Genomic DNA, 24,702 nt, shown 5'->3' on the forward strand with positions numbered 1-24,702 from the left:
AGCTAATGTCTCTAAAGTTCCTAAAATAGAAATTCAGTTCTCTAAGAATATATTCTACTTTAAGCAGAAGATAAGTGTCCCGAAAAACTATAAAATATTTTGGGGATTGTGAAAAAATCTGCTGTCCGTAAACTGGAGAAAAAATTGTTCATGTTACTTTATCATTAACGTTGAAGGCCAAATTCAGGGTGATGGGAACGCCGTGTGCTAGCTTGCTCAAAAGTCATTATTTCTGCTCTGGTGAGAACATCATATCATTTAGACTGTCGAAAAAGCTGTCAACAGCTTCCTGTGAAAGTTCCACTAACTCGGAAAAAGTGGTTACCATGCATTCATAAGCATGATTGCCTTCATTGATGTTTCGATCAGCATAGCTGACAGAAGGTCGTACCTGATCGATGCTGCTTTCATCTTGAACTTCACTACCCCTCAATCGTAGTGGTGAAGTCTCCACGAATGCCGTCATCAGGATTGGTAGCCGGTGGGGACAGCACAATGCATGAGCCGTTACCGGACCCAACAAAGTTTCTGCATCCATAGGCGCATCCGATTGTAGCGTCAGACAGGTGTCCAACACGCATTCTTCTCCGCATAGCAAGCACCTTAATACAGGTAAAACACATCGTTGCCACATTGGTCTAAATGAAAGAAACCAAGTCATGTTTAGGTCTCTAAGCCGGGATAGTCCAAGGATTTTAGATATCCGGTCCCGGTATCCAATGGCTTGGATTGTTTCTTCCTTTGTCGCAGGTGTTTTGTCTGTGACACGGTTTGCCATAGCGAAATAACAGGATCAAAAATAGGATTCCTGCCACTAGTCCCAAAAGGAGAGGAAGTCCGCCAAAGATGGAATGGACGAAGTCTGGAAAAATACCCAGAATGGCTTTGAATGGTGTTAAAGCCCCCGAAAACACTGTCTTAAATACATTTGAGACTCCACTGGTATCAGAAATATTTAAGATTTCGTTCAGGATTTCTGCGAAATGTATGGGGGAATTAGTTGATAGCAATGAATGAATCTCTGCCGTTGTCCTTGCAACTTGGAGATCATACGTTTCTTTTGATGACGTGAGCCTGGTCGGCGTCTGGAGAAGCACTGTCTTCATTCTGCTTAAAGTATCAATTCGAATAGAAGTAATTTTCAATTTGGGCCATAACCTTGCCTCCCTGTCTGGTGAAGCGCTGGGGAACAATACCCGTTCACAGCACATGACCTTCGCAGTCGTAGTTATGAGATAAGGTATTCCGGGCAGCAAACTACAACATCTGCGGTCTACAATCAGAATGTAACTCCCGTTCGATAGTCTCCTAAAGAATGGTTCTATTTGTGTTGCAGGTGTGCCTAGCTGGTGACATGAAAGGTTATTTGACGACCCTTCACAGGCTCCATGTAAACTAATACCATTACACAGAAGTGTACCGCTTAGTGACATCGCACAATTATTGCCACTAAGAAACACTTTCTGGCCTTTATTACTGACACATGCATGTGAATAGGGCAGGTTCCATGTTGACTTTATGTACCCTTTTCCCAATTTCTCGTACATGCCAGCCTGTATATATTTTTGGCAGTATTGAAACCTGAAGGTAGATATTGGAATATTAATTATCCCATGTATTATCCATTCACTGACAGGTCGTTCTGACATTGTCAATGGTAATCTCTCGAGTTTCTCAATGCTCAGGATTGTATAATCAGCACCCTTCTGTGCCATACTGATTTGTTTATCAGTAAGGTTAAAGATATTGAATAGTGACGTTGTGTTAATTAAACGCCAAGGCACATAGCCTGAACGCAGATTTTGTAACGTCCAGCCAAGCTGTACAATAGAACGCAATTGGGACTGACCGTGTTGTAACAACAGTAAGTCTTGCGATATTATGTCGATTGCTGAAGACACAATGCTGTCCAAAGAGTATATTCTGGAGGACAGAGTCATTAACCCATTGTCCACTACAGAAAGTGATTTTTCCAAATTAATACGGTCAATTTCCCGTATTCGCTCTGATGTTTCAATTTGAGTTATTTTCCAGGCTTCGTTATAAGCTGCATATACAGAGGCTGCTATGAAGCGTTTTTGACGCTGTTTGCGCGGTCCCATAATGAAATCACGCAAGTCAGCACCATCAGTAAGTAAAGTTAGGTGTTGCTTAATTTCTGCCAGTGTGGATATTTGTAGCCATTGAAGGCAGAGCTTGCCCACACTGTACGTGGTAATTATCCCTGGGTGTTGTCTTTGGGAATATCTAGGGTCTTGCCTGGTCAATGTGAACCCCTGGATTTTGTTCAGGAATCTGTCTTGACAGTTATTAGTATCTGTTGGCCAGATCAACCATTGTTTCCAATCAGGATGTGTTCTGTTTTGGCTTAATATATGGTTTACGTCTATCTCCTCATCTATAGAGCTATTACTGTTCATTGTTGGCTTTGGAATAGACGGTTTGTTTAAGTCTTTGATTTTGGCTAAGCCAAGACAGGTAGTTTGTTGAATAGTGTCATTCAAAAATATAATTTGTTCTGGGATCATACAGGCTCTAAACAATGATTCTATACCTTGTACTTGCCATTCTTTTGTACCCCAAACACTTTTTACTTCAACATTTTTGTCCCAGTAATCAAAACCAAATGTACTCATTTGCTCAAAAAATGAGTCTGAATATATCAATTTAGTATTTGTAAGCATGGTCTTTGTACCTGTCTTATTTGATAATTTGAAATAAAATGTTTCTGCATTACTCGTGTTGAACCCTGAAAAATATGAATATTTGTCATAAAAAGTTCTTGAGCTACCTTTTGGAGGGGTTGCACAGTGTTCCCATTGATTATAATTTAAAACATTTCTAGGTTGTGCAGATTTATGCAGATAATGGTTACCAAAGTGATTATAGCAGAACATCTTATCATAATTAGACGAACCCTGCAAATAATCATGTTTTGTAAATTTAGCAGACATCACTAGGTCAGACATCATATCATTAATACTTTCAAAGTCCCAATCATCAGCATATGAGCTTGGTTTTACAAAGTCACTCAATGAGATCTTAATTTGATGTGGATATTTCAGGATTTCAACCGGACCATAGATTTCATAATCGGTATTGTCCCATGCTACCCCGCCGGGTATAGGATTGGCTGTGACTGAAGAAAGTTCTCTTTTCTCGACGTGTGAAGACGTGTGTGGTTTGAGGACCAAGTTGATTTTCTGGCTTGCTGTGTCCATTTTAACATATTTTCCCTCAATGAAATGTCCCAAACATAGTACCATGATGAGCCAAAGTATGAGGATAAATGCACCTAAGGCCACCCAAAATTCAATCCATGGAGAAATTAGATAGGTTTCTTTCAGATGTTGAAAAAGTTCCTTAGCTTTATCTTTAAAGGTTTTTGTTGATGTCTGTTTCTTTGATTCACTCAGATCTTCAGATGAATCATTGAAGTTGATGAAGTAGCCGGATGCCGTTCTGTCTATTGTTCCAATTGCTTCAGGATTACTGTTTGCTTTATTAGTGTGTTTTGTTGCAGCAGCATAGTCATTTGTTACTTCATTGTAGATTGGTGTGTCTCTACTAAATGTTTTTATTTGGGTTTTTAGAGGTTTAAGTTCCATAGCATTGTTGCATAGTCCTTGTTGTTGTTCTGTAGGCATTTCAAATGTGAGTAGCCTCTTAGATTGAACCTCTGTGTTTGTAGCAAACCTTGGTGTTCTACTACTTATCGGGAGTCCACTTGGCCTACTGTTTGTTATCGGCCACATGATTGTGGTTTTATCAGGTCGATTGATACAACTCTGTTCTCCTTTTTACCAGCAAGAGGCGGTAGTACTACTGATCTTGTCCCGTTGATAGATAAGACAGGAACTGCTTTTCTGTAAGAAGGCCCAAATTCCTTCTTTACCGCGATCTTTTCTCTGACTAGATCCCCGACTTTTGGAATCCAGACAGGTCTTGCTGGGACAGGTGGTTTTTCTTCAGTGGTTGTTGGCTGTTGTTTCAACTTTATGTTGCTCAGGTCTTTCCTTGTTTCGTTTAAGTCCTGCAAAACAGCCAAACGATCTTTGATATCAAAGCTTTTTTCTTTAACCACTGAAGTCTGACTGTCAAGATCTAAGACCATCATTCTAGTCCCAAACAATAATTCGTACGGACTGAATCCCCTCAGAGAATTTCTTGGCAGGTTGTTTAGACTACGTTGGACACTTATTAGATGTTTGACCCACCCAGCTCCCGAACCTAATACCTTCGCTGTTATAGATTGCTCTATGCCTTTGGTTTTTTCTTTACACCATCCCGTTCCCTCAGGTAGGAAGTGAGAAGAGTCCCGCTATGCTATGCTCATTTGGCCATGTTTTTCCACACGCTTTAGGGCAAGAGGAAAAAACATTAGCCAAACGTAGCATGCTTCTAGCATATATGCCATTATAGACTTGCAAATCTTTTCATAACAGTCCAGACGTCAGCCGAGTGCTGGGGTCTACATTACAAGTGGAACCTAGTCTTTATATGTTATTTGGATGCATTATTTCCTATTGTTGATCCATTCTGGAGTGAAACGCCATGGTAATATACCGTTTCTCTCGCCACTGCGATCTCTATTGCAGTCTGGGCAGTTCTTTACAAAGATGTGATGATGCAGGCTCATGCCTGGCCACCAATACACTGATTGTAATTCTTCCAGGGAATCTTTTAGTTTGAGGTGTCTGAGACCCTCACCCATATGTGCGTCTGCTATTAACAAGCCTCTCCTGTCCGTGTTTGGAATTACTCTATCCCCCACTCCAGGGATTCGAGCAAAAGGAACGGAGTTTGCATCTATTATGTATGTATAATTGAGTGGATAGTTGATCGGTAGCGCTGAGCAGTCGCCTTTTGATGACGTTTTCACCGCCAGCACTGTTTCACCGTCAATGTATTTTACTGCACGCTTTTTTCTAACTACGGAAGCCGATTCAGTTGCTACTGTTGTGGCTGTCTCAGCCAATGAATTCCCTGCAACGTGAACGCCATCACGCTCATGACTCAGTGAGTGTATCACGTGAGTTTTTGGTAGTTCTTTCTGCAAAAGAACTATTTGTTTCCAAAGCAATTGTTGCTTTATTGTTGCACCTGTGTCATCTTTGTAACCGTTTTGAATCCATTTCTGCAAATCGTTGTTATATGATTTGACGCAGTAATATGAATCGGACACTATAAGTGTCGGGAATTCGCGATCTGCATTATCTAGCGCCATTTTCAATGCTATTATTTCAGTTTGTTCTTCTGAATTAGTTTCTACTGAGTGTGTTTTTATTAGCAGAGGTCTCAGTTTCCCTCCGTGCCACACTTCTTTTGTGATTTCACATGTGGGGTTATATGCTTGTTCTCCCCACCCTGGTGGTTGAGCATGGCCGTCTGTATAGATTACACAGGCGTACTGTCGCAAGGGCAGAATGTCGATTGGCAGAGGGTATGTCATTTCATATTCTAGATATTTTAATTCTTTTAATTGTGGATCAAAGTAGTATTTTACTCTGTCCGTTGTAATTGAATACACCCATTGTATCCATTCTGGATTCAACGCTGTTGTTGGTAAATTACATGGGGTTGTTAATGCCTCAAAGGCTGACTCTGCTGTTCTGACTGTGATACGTCTACCGTCAGCTTTGTCTTTTTCTCTTGCTATAGCCGTTTGAACTGCATGAACAATGTTTTCTTTAATACTGAACTTCTTTTCAGCTTCTGTGTACAAGTGTGATTTATATGCAATTGGTACCTTTTCTCCCTCATTAGAGGTCAGGTATGTGAATCCGCATCTTCCTGGGATGACTCGAATCACAAGATTGCGTGTGTTGTCACGTGTTTCTAATTTTGTTTTAATTAACATGTCTGTTTGTAAAGATCTCAAAATTTCTGTGTGTTTTTGAGTCCAATTGATTCTTTTAAAATCTGGTTTTATTAGATCATAAAGGGGTTTGACCCTTTCTGCGTAATTTGCAATGTATGTTCTTCCGAAATTTAGGAAGCCTAGAATTGATTGTAAGTTTTTTAGTGTTCTAGGTGCTTGGAGTACAGCACATTTCTCTAGGAAATTGTCAGCCAGGCTTTTGCCTTCACTTGATAGCTCATATCCTAAAAACAGGACTGTTAGATGGGCAATTCTTGACTTTTTAAAGTTGAATTTGTAACCCTCTGCTGCGAACCCAAGTATTATGGTGTTCACTCTCTTCAAGTGAGTATCCAAGTCATCATCTGTTAGGTAAATGTCGTCGACATAGGATAATGCCTCGTCATCATATGTTTGTAGTAACTCTGTTACTCTCGCTGAGAATAATCCTGGGCTGTTCTTGTGCCCCTGGGGTAAACGGCAGAAACTTTTTTGCGAGCCATTTACCGAGATCGCAGTCAAATATCTGCTCTCGGGTGCTATATTTTGACAAAAGAATCCATTAGAGATGTCTAATGTTGTTTTGTATTTTTTGCGCACTATGTTATTCATTAGTGCAGCACTATGCGAGTTTTGCACTGCAAAAGTTTTGCAACATGAGTTAAGGTGTCTGTAATCCAAAACAAGACGATATGAATTGTCTGGTTTGGCGACAGGAAACAAAGGGTTGTTCATTTGTGAGGTGCAAGTTTCAATCACCCCCTGGTATTCAAGTTGATCTAAGATCTCTTTTACCTGTTTTTTAGCTTCTTGCTTAATTGGGTACTGCCTCTGTGCAGTTGGTTGTGATTTTAACTGGATTTTGTGAGGAGGAGAGTCCTTATCCCATCCTACATGATTTTTATATAAAGCAGGAGCTTGAGCTACTGCCCACTTTCTTGCAAGTGTATATTTTTTAGGAATAGGAATATGATTTGAGAAGGCAGGCATAATTATTTCTTCGCCATGTGGGCACTCCCTGACAAACTCGGGTGGCCAGTCTCGTTCAGCTAGAAGGATGTCATAGCCCTTGGAAAGATTATCCCAAAATAAACCCCTTATTTTTCTAGTCTTATCCCCCTCTATACGTAATGTTATTTCATATATTTTGTGAGGTTTGCTAACTCTGGTGTCGGCAGTTTCCACCTGAATGTATTCATTCGTGTCCACTGTCTCCAGATGATTCATAAGGACTTTGCGAGCTATGCTCACTTCTGCTGCGCTGTCTAGCATTGTCTGAGCCCATTCTCCGTTTTTCAGTTGTGTCCTCAGTATTCTCGGCATTATTGATTACTTTAATACTGGCTACCTTCTTTTTTGGAAATTGTAATTTTTTATTTGGATGAGCAGGTTCCTTGTCTTTGGACTTGACGTGCTCTTCCCTGTGTTCTGATCGTCCTCTTCTTTCCGATATCTGCGAGGAAGTCTGAAAAGATTGAGGGGGACGTGTATCATTATCTTGATATCTATCAGGTTTCTTTATATTATCCCTATTTCTAAGGTTGTATTTTTTCACAGAGGGCTCCCTTTGGGGAGACTTGCGTCCTTGGTCAGGAGATCTTTCTCTCCGCCGAGGAGACCTTCCACTGGTCTGGAATCTTTTTACTTTAGGATTGGATTGTTTATTTCCTTCCCAGCTCTTTTTTTGTGTAGTTAATAGAGTATTTTTAATAAATATTTTTTCTGGACTTTCAATTAGTTGGGGTTTCACCGGTATTCCACCCAAACTATCTCTACCTAGTTCTTCATAGGATTTTTCTATAATTCTGGCAATTTCAGCTGGTTGGTCTGCTATATTTGTCTCTTTTAACCTCTGGCAGATCGCCACATTCGCTGCTTCTCCCTTTATGTTGGCTAATAATATTGCCGAGACCTGCTTGAAGTCTTTCAGTAGTTTCATACCGAAAGTTAAAGCGGGTTCTGGACCGTATTCATCTTGAATTTGTTTTAGCACATCTGGTATTACTGACATGGATGGTACACCATGTGTTTTTGTGTAAATGGAAGCAAAGACTGTTCCCCAAGTGTCACAGTCCTCCACGTGTGGGGCGATTCCCATTGGAAGACAGATAGTCAGAATCCTGTGTTTCTCAAGAGGAGTGCTGTCTGGAAATACCGCCTCTATTTGAGTGATTTTATGTGCTAACCAGAATGGAATTTGTTCCCGTTCAGCTGGTACTTTACCTAGACAAGACTGTATGTTCTGTGGTGTAATTTTATTTGTGTTCCCCTGATGAGGGGTCAGCTGTGGAATTTTAATTGCTGGTTGGACTGTTGAAGTCCGCATTACATATTGGACTAATTGTCTATGTATTTTGATTAGTTGTTTTAGCTGTATTAAAAGCTCTGGTGCAGGCATTTCTTCAATGTCTGGATGTGGTGTGTATCCGGCTAGGACCAGCCACGTTGCTCCTGGTCTACCTAGTGGACCGAGCCTGGTGATGTGATTATTATGTTTTAGGGCGCCATTAAACAAGAGCAGGCGCTCTTGGAATTTGAGTGGTACTTCCACCTCCTCGAAAGGAGTGTACTCATTAGGAGGTTCCTCTGTTTTGTAATAGTGGAAGTCCTTTGTTACAGCGTTTGCTGCTGGAAAGTTTATCCATGAATAGAATACCTCTGTCTGCCGATATTCGTGTGCCTCAATTACGAATATGACTGTACCACCTCTCGATGTCAGTCCATTTTCTATAAGTTTTAAAGTTATAGATTTTCTTATGTTGACCGGGATGAGTATTATATCCGGGTCATTTTCCTGCAGAGTAGTATCAGCTGCTATGAGTTCAGCTGTTATTCTAGCTGTCTCTCTTTCTTCTTCACTGTCTACCATTTTACCGACAGGAAGGTTATTCCGTTTGTTTGCAGATCAGGTTTCTTATGGAAACAAAGATTAGATGCACAATATTTTGGAACAGTGTATCCTTCAACGTTGAATAAACCAAGAACCATACATAGGAGTCTCCTCTCTATGAAGTTTGGCGGATATAACCTTTCACCCACTCCAGACGTCTTTGGAGTATTATGGGAAAAAAAAGGGTTCTGTGTGAAAAAGCACGACTGAGTTACTCTAATGTCTTGCGTTAGTTTTATCGCCTATCCAAACGTTGGGCGCCATGTAGTGTAGTTCCTATTATCCCAATAGGCTCTGCGCATTGGAATAATACCTTCAATAGTATAGACCTAGGACGGAGGTTAACTAGGTCTTCTACTGACGATATTAGATTTAAAGTTTTGGGTTTGCCAGCTAGCTCAGAGTTCACTAGAAACTTTCTCGAATAGGCAAGGAGGAGTTGAACCTCCCTGGATAAACAAGAAGGGATTTAGTTTCTGACAACCATAGAACATGACAACTTTGCTCTCCCCTAATCAAGAGTGTATCTCTAGAGCCGTGTGAAAACAAAAGACAACTTATTTTACTCAGTCAGTTCAGTGCATTCTTAGTTTCACCAGATTGTAGAGAAAAGGAAGAGACGGGCGTGTTCAATAAAAGATGTTATTTATTGATCAGTCTCTTTTCTCGTACAAGAGAAATGAATCGATATTATTGCAATACTTATGGTTAAGTAAAGTGCATACAATAAAAGCAGAATTATAAAATAATACTGTAAAAGCATTGATATGGTTTCTAAGCCATAAGATATTTAAAATGGATAAAATGGATACATACATATATACATTTGACTAATCGTACTCATTTGGTGCTTCTAACTACGCCTACCCCGGTGTACCTGACCTAAGCCTAATACGTGGGCGGGAGTAGATAAGTAGCAGTTTAAGTTAAGTTTGTTTTGCCAAGTGACTGACTCAAGAATTCTCTGCAAGGGGTTATTCAGTTCTGTACCTGAGATCTAGAATGGTTGAGGGCTGGTATCTCTCATCTTTGGTCTTGATATTCCAGCTGCCTGCGAGGGCTGCTTGGAAGCGCCGGAGCTGGATTTCTCGGCAGGAGAAAGCAGCGTCTCGTTCTTAGCGCATCAGGAAGGCGGGGCAGCGCCAGTGGGGTCCGCTCTGTGCTGGGCTCCTCGGCAAGTCTCGCTGCTCCGATCTCGTCACCACCGCGTGTGTTTGCTTAAGGCAATGTCGGTAATATTTATACCTGTAAGGTGCCGAGATTGACGTAAGGATGGACATAGATACGTCAATAAGGATGTCATACGACTGGTCGTTAGCACATTCTTTACTGAAGTTCTTGGTGAAATCAAAACAATGGTCGCAGGGATTTTCCCAGGTTGTCATAGGTTTGATTTGTTTTGAGAACTCCGTATGCCTTATCAGGGGCTGAAGGAATAGTGCTTGAGTAATTAGATGGCAAGCGTTATGACCTAATCAGATAACGCGTTCCTGTGCCGTGGTGTGGCTTAATCAGATAACGGTTTTTGCACCGTGGGATGGCTGCTAGTTAATTATTAACGAGAACAGGGTCAGGAATAGGGGGATCGATACAGAACCTATAGGAATACATCACAGTACCTTCCAACCAACAACTGCCAGAGTCGGAGGAGTCTCACAGCCAGCCCTATCAAAGTTCCTCACACCTGTCTTGGATGCCATCATCAGCTTGGTACCCCATGACCTTCACTTCCCCCAAACTGCACAGGAACAGCTGGAGACCAAGCAAGGCTTCTACACCATAGCTGGCTTCCGCAAGTGTTGGGGGCAATTGATTGCACACATGTCCTACTTGGGCCCTCGGGACACTGCACACAATTACCGCAGCAGAAAGCACACACATTCCATCAATGTGCGGGCAATAGTGGACCACCAGGGACTCTTCACCAACGTTGTCACCAACTACCCAGGCAGTGTGCATGATTCCTACATTTTCCGACAGTCCATCATCAATAAGCGCTTCCAGGATGGCACCTATGGAAATGCACTGCTCGTTGGTGAGTACCAAATGAACACACCACACACCTCAACTCCACAATCATGCAACTCACAACTATGGGAATGCACATGTTACAAAATCACATACAACATGCCAAACAACATGCCCACCTACCAGACATAACAACACAAGTAACTGTGGTAACCGTGGCCAGCCATGTAGACAAACCATCCACGTCATGGCACCTCTGCCACACAATTGCAGAATGAGGGGAGAGGCGGGAACCCTGTCTGTGCTTAGGAGGCAAGGTACCCATGACTAAGCATGTACACCATGCCAACTGTGGCAGTGATGTGCTGGACAGACTTCAGTATGCAGAGCACAGACATGTCCATGTGGACATATACTGCTGGTGTTTGTAGGGTTGTGGACAGTGGACGCAACAATGTCACCTCAGGCAGTGGGGAAGACCTTGGGCATGTAGCTCTGTCGTCCCCCATGTAAGCGAAAGCAGAGTGGCTGGGCCAGTGTACGCCTGTCCAGCGTAGGAGTGGGAATAAATAGCCTGGGGCTATGGGAGTGGTTCACTTCTGGGATGGCCACCAAAGTAAATACAGCATGTGTCTCTGTGTCCGCCATATCCTGACCCTTGGCCTACACACAAGTGGCCGACCCCCTTCAATGGCCAATATCACAGTCTCATTGTCAGGCTGTGGACATGCGCCGACAGTCATGACAATTATGTGTTTTAGGAGTGCAAGTGATGCAACCGCGCAGCGCACATAAGTAAATAGGTTTGGTGGATTGAGGAACAACTGTGAGGCAACGTAATACACATGGATGCCGCTCATTTGCCACAAGCAATGCATGTCAAACATGAATCCCAAAATCGCACACATCACACACCACTAAACTAATAAGTCTGCAACACAGATTAAGGACACGGAGGAATTATAGAATTGATTTAGTCTAGATATAGAAGTAAAGTTCTATGTATCAAGACGCTAATGTTTTTTCCCCTCGTTCTTTCATTCTTTCTTAATTGAAAAGATGAATCATGTAACATCTGTTTGAATGTCTAAGAAGTAATATGTAGATATGAATCACTATTTTGATGGTGATACCATATGATTTTATCACTTATGTTTGTTTATATTGTGTATTATATACTCAATATTGTTCTTAATGTTTTGTGAATCACTATACATAAGTATTTTCTGTATATAGACTTTAATATCTTTTCTGCTTTGAATATACTTTCAAAAAAAGTTAAAAAGTTGAAGAATATGTACTAATAAAGTACCAGATCAAATCAAATTAATCTAGTTTGGTCTAGTGGTAATTTAAAAACGCTAAGAATCACACGGATCCTGGCAATTTTTCCCCATTACAGATATATATACGGCCCAGCCAGAACCTGGCCCGTTGGGCCTAGCTCCCCTTGCTAACTTTTACAAAGTGGGCATTTTTCTGTGCTTATGACTCTATGTACCTTGCTGCCTGACTCCAATCTACGTCTAGGGCAGAGTGACAGTGATACTTTGTGCTTTCTTTCCAGACATCCATCAGACAGGGAGGGTTGGGTGTAACAGGGTTGCATCTGCATTCATCTCTACACAGAATAGTCTTCCTGGGATGGGAGAGAGGGAGGCAGGCACACTTGCATTTGCATTGGCTGGGTCCTGATTTCACACAAAGGGATAATCTACCCCCTGCTGTATGTCTGGGGCAAAGGCTGAGCTGAAAGGGGGTGTTGTGAACTTATAAGGTTTCTTTTAAAGTTCCCCCTAGATCACAGACATTTTGAGTATAAGTACAGGGCTCTGACCCCATATTTTTAGACACTGTGTGGGACTGACATTGCTGGCTCTACATACTGTACCAGAAGATTACTGTGCGGCAAGTAAAATCACCACTTGGACTTCGCTTTGTTGTGCTGACCTGCTTGGCTGCTAGAGAGAATGTCACTTTGCTGAGGAAACCAGCTGCTGGCCTGCCACCTGCCTCCCTGCTTTTGTGCCCCCTCCCCCCAGTTATTCTCACAGGACTGGTGGCTGCCCAGAATTGGCCATGGGACTCTGAGTCCAGCCTCTAAAGTCACCTGCAATTAGCTTGTGGTAAGCATGTTGTTTTGGACTGGATTTTGCCCAAAAGAGAAGCATGAGGTGAGCACTATATTCTTTTTTTTCTTATCCCTGAAACTAGCGCATGCTGAGCACTTCAGCTTTCCTAAAACTGGTGGACAGTACATTTATTTAATCAGGACAGAGTTCAGGGCATCTCTAGTGCTTTTTCCAGCAAAGCCTCTGTTTTCAGCACGCCCCCTACCCAGGGAGGACGAGAAGTGCAATTGCTGAAATGAGAAGCACTGTGCAGAGGCACCATTCCCATATTTCTGACTTCAGTACCACCTGTCAGTTTGTTGCTTCAACACCGCACAGCCAAGAACCCCTGAGTGTGGCTCCTCTGGTAAGGAGAGGCACAACAGGTGGCATGGAGAGGACCCGTGCCAATTGGTGACACCAAGGAGTCATTGGTAACTTCTGGGGCCACCTCACAAGAGCCATGCTATCAGCTTCTCCCAAGTGCATTGTGGCATACTTGTGAGCAGCATTGGGTGTAGCCTCCCTACTCAGCCTGAAGCAAATTCTTAAAATTAGAAGAAGTCAAACCTGGTGGTAATTTCCTGAAGATTGCACAATGCAGGTGAAATCCATCAAGAGTGCATATAAGGTGCCCCAGAAAGCATCAAACTTTTTTCAAAGATGGCAGCACTCTTTTTTTGGCACGTAGGCAGAGGTTGAGAGCTGCAGCAGGATGGAGGAGAAGGATTATTCAAGAGAGAATTTTCAGAGTGCGCATTACCTTACTAGGGCAGACTGAAGCAGAAATCTATGATAAGTATAGGCTCAATGATCATTTAATTTTAGATTGAATTGCTGAATTGGACCCAATCTTGCAGAGACAAACACCCAGGACACAAGCCATACCAACCCATGTTCAGGTATTGTGTTCACTACACCTCCTTGCCTCTGGGTCATTTCAGGGTGTAATAGCCATTGCTAGTGGTGTCTCCCAGAGTTCCCTTTCAAGATTTTTTAATGCTTTTCTGAATGCCCTGTTGCAAAGAATAAGGCATCACATTAAATGTCCAAGTACACAACAGGATTTGCTAAAAACCAAGTTAGATTTCTACAACATGGCACATTCTCCACATGTCATTGGCTGTGTAGATGGCACACATTTTCCCATTTGCCCACCTTCTGAAAATGAGTACATTTTCCGCAACAGGAAATGTTACCATTCTCTCAACATACAAGCAATTTGCAATTCTAAAACTGGATGTATGACGTTACAACGCAGGCTGTTACAACGCCTGCCTTTACAACGCGTTTTTTACATCGCATACCATTACAACGCATAGTGCTTTTAGGTGCTGGATAGTGAATAGTTTAATTTACTATTCCAACTCCAGTCCCAGTGGACACTAGGGAAGGTTATTGGATAGTAAATTAACCTATTCCCTATCCTATAGCGCCCCCCAGAGCAATGCGTTGTAATAGTTTGCGTTGTAATGGTTGCGTTGTAATGGTAGTGCGTTGTAAAAGTTTCATTGTTAGTGATGTTTACCTCTAAAACTATCATTACAGACTTAGTGGCAAGTTACTCTGGAAGTGCCCATGACTCCTATATTTTTATACACAGTGCCAGCCACACACGACTGCTTGCTGGTGATTTTGGAGATGGTATTTGCTTGGTAATTATAAATTTCTAAATGTTTACATATTCCTGTGCCTTCTAGACACATGTTGCTCATGCATTGTATCTGGTATTACTTCTTAGGTGACAGTGCCTATGCAGTGAGGTCATACATATTAATACCCTATCTCAATCCAGCAACCAGGAAAGAGCAGCAGTTCAACCATGCTCACATATCAACCCGCAATGTGATAGAGAGAACCTTTGGTGTGATGAAATCTAGGTTCCGCATACTACACAAAACTGGGGGGCCTTACAATATCGTCCAGAAATTTGCTGTAAAATAGTTGCTGCATGTGTAATGTTGCACAACTTAGCCACTAGGAGAGGCATAGAACTGGATTTGGATGATGTACTACCTCAAAATGACAATCAGCCTCATCAACCCCAATCAAGATTACATGGACCTGAAGCAGCAGAGGGTAGAAGGAGAAGGGCAGAGATAACACAACATTACTTTTAAATAAGGTAAGAACCACACAAGACATTCAGGTGCTTGTTTGTAAACTGTTTATTGCACAGAAAATAACGTTTATGCATTTTTCTCTTACATTTATTAATTTTTTAGATCAAACAGTAAATTACTTTGCCTTTATTTTAATACAGAAAGCAATGCTTTAAAACATCTGATGGTCATCTTTTTGTCAAAAATGTAACTTCAAAGGTACCATACTATTTTTTAAATCCACGCACACCTAATGCTTTGCCTGTACTTAACATATTGCCCATGGGCATGTTGCTTGAAATTTATTTTTTCCTGTTGCTACGGCGTGCCTCAGGCAACACTGGGTCAAGTATGCCACTGACATTTCTGCCAACATCACTACCCCCAATTTGTGGCTGGTTTGCAGGTGCAGCATCACTTTGTATTCTTTCTACAAGATTATGGAGTGTCCCCATTCCCCTGGAAATCTCTCCACAAATTTGTTACATTTCCAGTTGCATGGCAACTGTCTGCTTGCAGAGTTGAGCAGTAGTGCTTGAAAGCTGAGACATTCCCCTGGTGTGACCCTGCATGCAGGTCATTGCTCTAAGATGTCTCTTAGCACTTTCCCCTTGCTGTGTCTGTATTACTGTGCACAGTGTCTCCAAAGACGTTGCAATGCGGTGTAGCTTATCTGATGTTGTTCTATGCCCTTTATCAATTACATTTGTCATGTGGTTAATACTGTTGTGCATTGCACCAATCTCTTTGTCGATGTGACCAAGTTTTCCCTTCATGACTCTAATATCTTTGCCTTGTAGGCGCTGAACTTTAGGAATTTTATCCTCTACAACACTGCCGGTGCTGCTCTCCTCTACAGCTCTTCCTCTGTGTGACGCATGTGACCGGCGCCTATAAAACTGTTGAAGTCTATTACGCCTGCTCTGCATTGGGTTAGAGGTTGCTGGTGTTTCAACAGTCTGCTTTTCTGGGACATTAACATTTTGAGTTTCATCACTATCAGACTGCTGCAGTTGGCGCACTCTGTGTCTTTGCCTTCTTTCCAAAATTATGGATGATGAAGTTGCAGCATTTGACTCATCTGTGTCTTGGCCATCCTGAGTATTAAACTCTGTCAAATCATTTTCATTAATTTCTTGTTGTGTATCTAAGATTGAAATAGTGCAAACAGTGTGTTACTTTCAAATTTGCACTTTTTGATATTTATTTCAACATTGATTATGAAATAAAAATAACTTGTTGCATGGCTACTTTGGTCTCCTAAAATGCTTTCATTCATTTTTTGAAAATTTGATTATTATTTGCATATATATTTTTTTTTAAAAAGACTACAGCTCCCATGATGCACTGCTCTATGACTTAAAATGGTTAAATTACAGATGTTGAAATTGTAAAAGAACTACTACAAGAAAGGATTGTAAATTAAGCAGCAACAAGATCAATTTAAGGCCTCTTTCTATCACGTAGTACATTTTAAAAAACATTTTCAAAAAATCTTACCTTCAGAAGGTCCAACATGCTCTGAGGTATCGATGTCAATTACGCCAACAACAGCTTCAGTTAAAAGTGTTCCTTCCACCATGTCTTCAAGCGGAGTATTGGGCCTATCCCTGGGGGTTCCTCCACCAGTCCTTTTGGCAGCCTTCATCCTGGTTGCTATTCTTTCCTTGGCACGACTGCGCAGGTCATACCAGCGTTTCCGTAAGTTGTTTATATCACGATGTGCAACACCCACAGCCTTCACCTTTGCTTGGATAGCAAGCCAGAAATTCCTTTTAACTGCTTCAGGCACCTTCAAAGATTGTTTACCAAAAAGTTGGTCCTGCCTCACAGTGACCTCCTCAATAAGTATTTCCAGCTCCTGGTCACTGAATTTAATTTTTCTTTTCCTGGCTTGGATTTTTGCCTCAGCATTTTCATTAGCCATTTCTCCAAAAAAAGCAGACACTCACACTGCTGCAGGTCCTCCAGGCTGAGCTCCAAAAACCAACTGCCAAACCTCCAGTTCAAACCAGGGAGCAGCTGTGTGCAATTACTCTCCTGCCTTCCTGGTTGTAATCTCATTGAGATTCAGCATGTGTGCATTTTCGCAATTTGCGAATTCGCAAAATGCGTATTCGTAAATAAGAATTCGCAAAAAACATGCGATTTGGTAGAAATTGCGATTTTTACCGAATCGCAAAAAAATTGCGAAAAAATTCATGCATTTCAAATAGCAATTCCTTATTTGCGAATCCTTAAAAATCGCAAATAAGGAATCGCTATTTGAAACGTTGATGCATGTGCCTGCCTACTCTCTTAAAATTTGCGGCTCTGAAAGCCTTGCTGCCATGTTGAGAAACTGTCTCTGCCACTTTCCAACTGAAAAATGACAGAGCAAATCATGTTTTATTTTCTCGAGAACATTGGTAACGACGAGGGGCTCCCCTTGATTTAAAAAAAATTGATACCAATTCCCTATACCTCGCAGTTTTGATCTAAACACAGCAACAAGAAACAACGAGGTCTCTAGAGTTCCTGATGGTATGAATTTATTTGTCAAAGATTTAATCTGAAGGAAGCTAAAGAAGAGCAGCCTGCTCTGAATGCCGCATCTGGCCTGAAACTCCTCCCAATTAATACATCTGCCTCCTAATATAAAATGGCTTAGTTCTTTAACACCTTTTGATTCCCAGAGTTTAACATGACCATGCACAAAAGCTTACTCTAGTTTAAAAATTGCACTCCATAAATCAAATCGGGACAAAGACGAAATTAATAGACTTAGAAAAGTCTATAACATGGCCCTAAAAACCCGCACATTTGAATTAAAAAATGGTCTATGGGACCAACTCCTTAAGAGTTGTTTTACGAACGACAGTGTCAACTTTTGGAGAGGTGTTAAATCCCCTTTTCTTTCAGATATGAATGAGTCCCCCAAGATAGACGTCACTGTGGACGACATAACATGGGTTAACCATTTTACTCCAATATTTAGTTCAGCTCTGAAAGAAAATTCTGAGCAATCTGAGAAAGATGTGAGAGAAGCATAACCTAACCAACCAGTTTATCCGACCCCACTTACTTTTACTCACTTGGAAGTGATCATTGCTTTATTAGCCAGTAAAGGCGGGAAAGCACCAGGCCCCGATGGGGTTCCGTTTGATCTTTTTAAATATGATTTGGAGTTATGGTCCCCCATTCTTACAGGAGTATTTGAAGCTGCTAACGCAGTAGGCTTAGTCGAATCATGGTCAGACTCAATTTTAGTACCCATCTTTAAAAAGGGAGATCGACTCAGCCCAATGTGTTATCAACCTATTTCCCTTTTAGATTCCCTTGGTAAGGTCGCCGGCCGCATTCTCTTAGAACGTCTCCAGGATTGGGCCAATGACCACAACATAATCTCTGACCTTCAGTATGGGTTTCGAGAGGGTTTGGGTACTGTGGAGCAAGCCCTAAATCTCTCACTGTTATTAAGGAAATACATCGGAGCCAAAGGGGGGTATCTACACATGACCTATGTTGATTGGACCGCAGCTTTTGATTGTGTTAACCACACCAAACTGTGGTTGATCCTCTTGGGAATGGGTGTAGATCTACCGCTGGTAAATTTTCTCTGTGAGCTCTATTCAGGCGCATCAGAAGAGTTAGGTACGGACTGAGGGGAGAACTCACCGCGTCATTTGGGGTGGAGAAGGGGTTCAGGCAAGGCTGTGTCCTGACTCCCTTCCTATTTACCCTTTATACCAATGGGCTAGAAGTAGCTACGCTGGAAGGGAGCCAGGACCTGCTCACCATTGGTCGTCGTCCAATACTGGCACTTTTCTACACCGACGACGCCGTGATTATGGCAAGCACCCCCCTGCAGCTCCAGTGTGTCTTAGATAGATACCGCAGTTTCATGACAAGTTTGGACCTTATAGTTAATATAAAAAAAACGTATGTAATGCACGCAGTAACTAGACCCAAAAAAACTAAAGATATTTGTATTAATAACATTAAGCTGGAGTGTACTAACTCCTACCCCTATTTAGGGATTTTAATAGGCAATAAGTCCTTATGGAAGCAGGCTATCGATGCGAGAAAGTTATTATTTCTTAGGGCCACTACCGCCCTTGTACCATTTGCACAGAAGTTAGGGAAGAGGTCTCCGCCAGAAATGATTAAGATATACCAAGCCAAATGCAGTAGCATTGGCAGTTATGGCGCTGGGGTCTGGGGCCATGCTAAGGTGTATGCCTTACAGAAGATCGAGAATAGCTTCTTGAGATACCTACTTGCAGTTCCTCAAAGCTCCTCGACATATTGCTGCCACCTAGAATTAGGGAAGGTATATATATATATATATATATATATATATATATATATATATATATATATATATATATATATATATATATATATATATATATATATATATATATATATATATATATCCATCAACCCTTTAAGGCATCGTGTCTGGACATCGGTACAGTGTGAACTGTCTCGATGCATCATTCACGATTGCCTTACGCTAGAAAAGATGCCCAAGATCAGCTGGCTTGTTTATGTGAAAAATGTTCTTGATGATTTAGGCCTTGCAAGATATTTTCACCATCTGTTAACCATTTCTGAGCTATCGAGGAAAGAATTAAAAAAGTTATGTATATCACATTTAGAGCAGTTACGACTCTCTAGTGAGATCGGAAAAAGCTCAGTGCAGATCATTCTAGCTATTCAGACCACCTTTACAGTGCAGCCATATTTAACTTATAATCTGAACACCCACGAGAAATTCTAATTGACTCGTTTCAGGTTTAATATCTTTCCTCCCCTGATAACTTTCCCACAACCGAATGACTGGTCTAAGAATCTCTCTCTGTGTCCGTGTGACGACGTTTCCCTACAGTCTAGGATTCATGCAGTGCTATTTTACAAATTCTATGTAGACCCAAGAAATCGATGGATAGTACCAATACTGAGAATAATTAGTCTACGTTGTTGTCACCCAGCATTTCTTGCGCTTCAGTTTTGGAAGTTGAAGCTTATGCTAAAAACATAGCCTGTTTTCTGAAGTTCTGTATCAAACATCGGTCAAATCTTGGTTAATTTCTGACCCATTGACATTTTATCTGTAGTATTTTATTTTAACTGCCCCTTTGTAAATACTTGTTGAATTCGCAATGCATTGACTGTGTTTACTGCCTGTATATGTTTGTATGTGTACTTTTATGGTTTACTATGAAATTTTGGAAACCGAATAAAGGAATTTGAAATTTAAAAAAAATATGACCATTACGAATGTAGAGGCCCACACTTCTGGCCTCTGTCAAGCCCAAATATAGAAACCCCATATATTGAACCTTTTGAGAATAAACATTCTGGAGCCTATTAGGAAGAGCTTGAAACGTCTTGTACCTTACTTTTTTAGGAAGCTTGGAAGTTTTTAAGAAGACTGGAAGATGAGTCCCGGCTTCAGAGCCATCTTACCAAGAAAAAAGCTATCCAAAGATCCCCTATTATCAAGCAGACGAACTACTATGTCCATAAAAGCAGCTTTATAATAGGTATGAATATGGGAGAGGGCCAACCCACCCCAGCTAATATCAAGTTGAAGAATGGATCATTTTAACCTTGGCGTCTCTTTTTTCCAGATAGACTGGCGAAATGCTTTCTCCAATTCTCTAAAATAAGCTGTGTTAACTTTTCGCGGTACGTTGGAAAAAAAAAATTAAGAAGGGTAACACTGACATCTTTATTAGCACCACGCGGCCTATAAAAGTAAGGGCAAGAAGAGTCCACTTTTTCAACAGAGCTTTAATTTTATAAAGTGTGACTTCATAGTTTAGTCTAAACAGATCCGCATAGCTATTTGAAACATAAATTCCAAGATAACGGATTGGCTCAGAGGAGTAGGCTTGTTATTTTAGATTGCCTGGGAGGAAATTACAGCAGGCATTCAACACCAGTACTTCGGTTTTTTTATGATTGATTATATATCCTCCTATCGCCTCAAACAGTATTATTTAGCTATTTTGTCATTTAAACACATTTTAATACAATGTGAGTAAGCCTTCGACAAACTAGTATCAGTTTAACACCAGAATATAGCAATAATGAGCTGAAGGATCATCAATTAACCATTAGAAGTGTCTGCCATTTTTTTCAGTAATGTTTGTAAAAATTTGAGCAAGAAACATTATTTTGGGTGAAAACAGCCAATAAGCAGATGATGGATTATGCGGTAAATGTGGCAAATGCTATAGGTACAGACTCACATATTTCAGTGGCCCTGAATATGATATTCTTCTTCCTGACAATGTACCTCATCCAAGCTCCATTAATCCACATTTCAAAATATTGGGCACACTATCATTTGGGAGGCTATTGGTCATGCTTTGCGATTTTTTGAAAATAGGAATCAGAAATTATACTTGTTTACAAGAGTGACCTAATGGTAGTGTGTATGAACGTCATTGCCCCTTCTTCTTGCAGTCAAATGGGCCATCTAGCAATATCAGCCACATCAGAGGTGCGATTGTATAAGTGAACCTTTAAAGCATCAATGTTTTTCCAGGTAGATTGCTCTTGCAGTCAATACCTAGCTCAAAGTAGTTTTTTTTCTAAGCATGGGCACACGAGCTTCATGGACCTCGATGGACAGATTCCCACCAGGGGCACAAGACATGACTTCTTGTGACCATTGACATTACTATGGGCCTTATGATCGACACAAACACAGGGAAGCAGGAGTTTTGGTTTATACCGATAGGATCTATTCTTCAATTTTCAGACTGTGGTTCCTTTACGCGAGGGACAGCTCCTTGAATCGTTGCGATCTTCCTAACAAAAACTGAGAAATAGCTCCACATATTCGAGTCAATGGCAAAATATTTCATAGATTTCTTTGCTTCTCTAATCTTAAATGTCAAGCAGCTTCTAGAGCAATTCAAAGATTCACAGATTCAATGCAATATTCAAGCCCCCAGATTAATTCACCCTGATGGACAAAGACTTTTAAGGTTTGAGCACTGAAGTATAATTGTATACAAGTATACATGTACAGAGAACAACCTTGTTCTCTGAACATGTATACTTGTATATTAATGTAATCTATGCCTATGTGAGATGGTCATATTTTTGAAAATATAAGATTACGTTGATTTTATACACAAGACTTTTTAATAAAAAAATATTTTAATAATAATTTTGCACATTTGAATATATTTCTTTATGTAAGGAAAATTGTAGTTTTGTTTAAAAAAAATTGTGCAGCAATTATAAAGCGTGGACATTATGTTTTTTGTTGTAAACGAGGTATTTTGTTTTTAATGTTCCAATGGTGTTTAGATGATCCCATGCAAGTTACCTATATCACATGATCTGTTTAGATTGTATTAGTCCAGAACAGGTGTTTTTCTCTCTTTTTAAGTAGAAAAGGGAATTATTTTACTTGGTATCAAAGTAAGCTGCCTACCGCTAAGGATGTACCTTCGGTTCAACTTTCGCTGGCTTAAGTTTGCTTATTGATTATTAGTTGGTACCCAAGTGCTTGTTGAACTGGTTAAATAAAAACACCTATTAACGAGTGCCATTTCTAACTACTCCCCAATAACTCTCTCCCCGAAGATCTCAATAAATGGGATTCTAATAAAGTTGTTGGGATTTTGTTCCACTATACTACATATTCTAACATCAACATTCTAAGTGACGTCATGAACATTCCTGAGTTGCCCTGAAAATGTTACAACTCACCATACCACAGGGTAAAACATGTCTGATGGATAAAATGTCAAGACCAGAGTTAAAAGAGGGACAACTTAATCAGACGAAACAATGGTTACGACTCTTTTGGGGATTCTGGACACCTGCAGGGAAGATGCATCATTGAGAGGGAAGCAAGACCAGAGGAAGAAGTCCACTTGTTCGCACAGAGACATCAGTATGATGGTGCAAGGTTGACTGCGTTGGAAGATGGATTGCTTTTGTGCAGGAAGGGACACCTTCCTGCACAAAAACAATCCTTTTACATATTTTCCTCTTTCGATGTGTGCTGTAGAATGCAGTACACATAGAAAGAGGAAGTAATGAGGAGAAATAAATATATTTCTCCCCATTACACCTCACCTGGGGTGGCATAACATTTTGACGCATTCACAGGTCTACCACTAATGGTAATTCTGGAAATGCAATACAATTCATGGGTGTGTGCATGTAAACTCTCATTCTCCTCCCAACGAGCACCTCCTTGGGGCAGAAGAACACAACGCAGCAATTTGGGCCGCGTTATGTGACTCTAGATTAATCAAGACACACAAAGTGGCCTTGCGTGGCTTGATCAACCTAACTTAAGAGTTGAGTCTCTCTTACGCCTGGTGGCGTGGAGCAAGGGTGATACAACATGAATAGAGAAAGTAAGGAGGAAACTAAAGATATTTCTTCTCATTTTGCCTGTCTGTGGTAGGTGCACCATTGTGGTGCAGCCGCAGGTTTAATGCCTCTATTAAATCTGGGATTGCGTCAAATACCATGGAGCTGCACAGGAATGCCCAAGCTCTCCCCATGGAACACCTATCACAATGAAATGTAAGGCATCGCAAGCTGCTGTTTGATTTACATTTCTTTACAAAGTTACCAAAAGTGGCTTAAATAGCCTCTTGAGTGGCTTTTTAATCCCATTTAAGGAATTACATCGACCTGCGCCAACTTGCAAGTCCTTTGTGAATCTGCTTCGTAGTGTGCAAATATTTCCAACAGAGTAAAAAACTCTATAGCTTGTATGGCACTCACTACTAACACCGTCAGAAACATTCTAGAAAGTGTTTTACAGAAGCTACCTACATATTTACTGGACATATCAATTGTACATTTTAATGAACACTATACACTGTACACTGCTAAGATGGTCACTATTACTTGACAGAATGTGAGTCAACGTATCCAAAGCAATGGCAATCTAATTAGTTACTCGTTTTAAAGAGGAAGCAGGGAGGAAAATTTTGTCACATACACTATGAAAATCCTTTCTGGAGCTAGGAACTGCCTGAGAATGACTTAATACCCCTAAATTAAGACCCTGAGGGCCTGTCCTTCCTGGAACTTGTGAGCTTCTTTCCTTACGATGCCTCGAGTTGCCTGTGTCCTGATTGAAATGGGTCACTATTCATTAGAGATTTGAATGTGAATCTGTTATCTTTCCACTCCTTTCCTCTTGGATCATAAGCCTCCTCATATTTGGTTATTTCATCGAAGAGGTTCATACTTGATTCATCTACACAACTGTTGGTTCTGATGAAGGTGGAAGTATAACTATGTGTGGTCCACCGAAACATACATCAGCATTTTAAACTGTCAACTATAGATGGTCAAACTAGGTGGAAAGATGAGAATATAGACTCCCTCCTTAGCTCTTGGACTGGGGGTATACAGCAGGGGTCTTGCTTCTAATGTATGAACTAAACTGGTTCTTTGAATAAAATTGTGTTGGTGGGGGCCTTTTATATTATATCATGGTTTATAGATGGAATTATGTTTTATTTTGAGTTGCTTTTTGGTTGGAAATTAATGAATTTTGGCTAGTGTCTGGCTGAGGTATAAGAAGTTAGTTAAACAACCTCTATTCGCACAATTGTGATTCACTGTCATCTTTTTGATGTTACAATTACTGTATTATTCAGCACCATGCACTTTATACCTTCCGCCCTCTAATTAATAGTGTGAACAAAGCCGATCTATTTCAAGTCAGTTGCTTGCTGCTTTTTAGTTTTTAGTTTGTCCCTTTGTTTAACTCTAACGCCTACAGCTAGC

This window comes from Lissotriton helveticus, chromosome 12, assembly GCF_964261635.1.
Source record: "Lissotriton helveticus chromosome 12, aLisHel1.1, whole genome shotgun sequence".
Taxonomy (NCBI): Eukaryota; Metazoa; Chordata; class Amphibia; order Caudata; family Salamandridae; genus Lissotriton; species Lissotriton helveticus.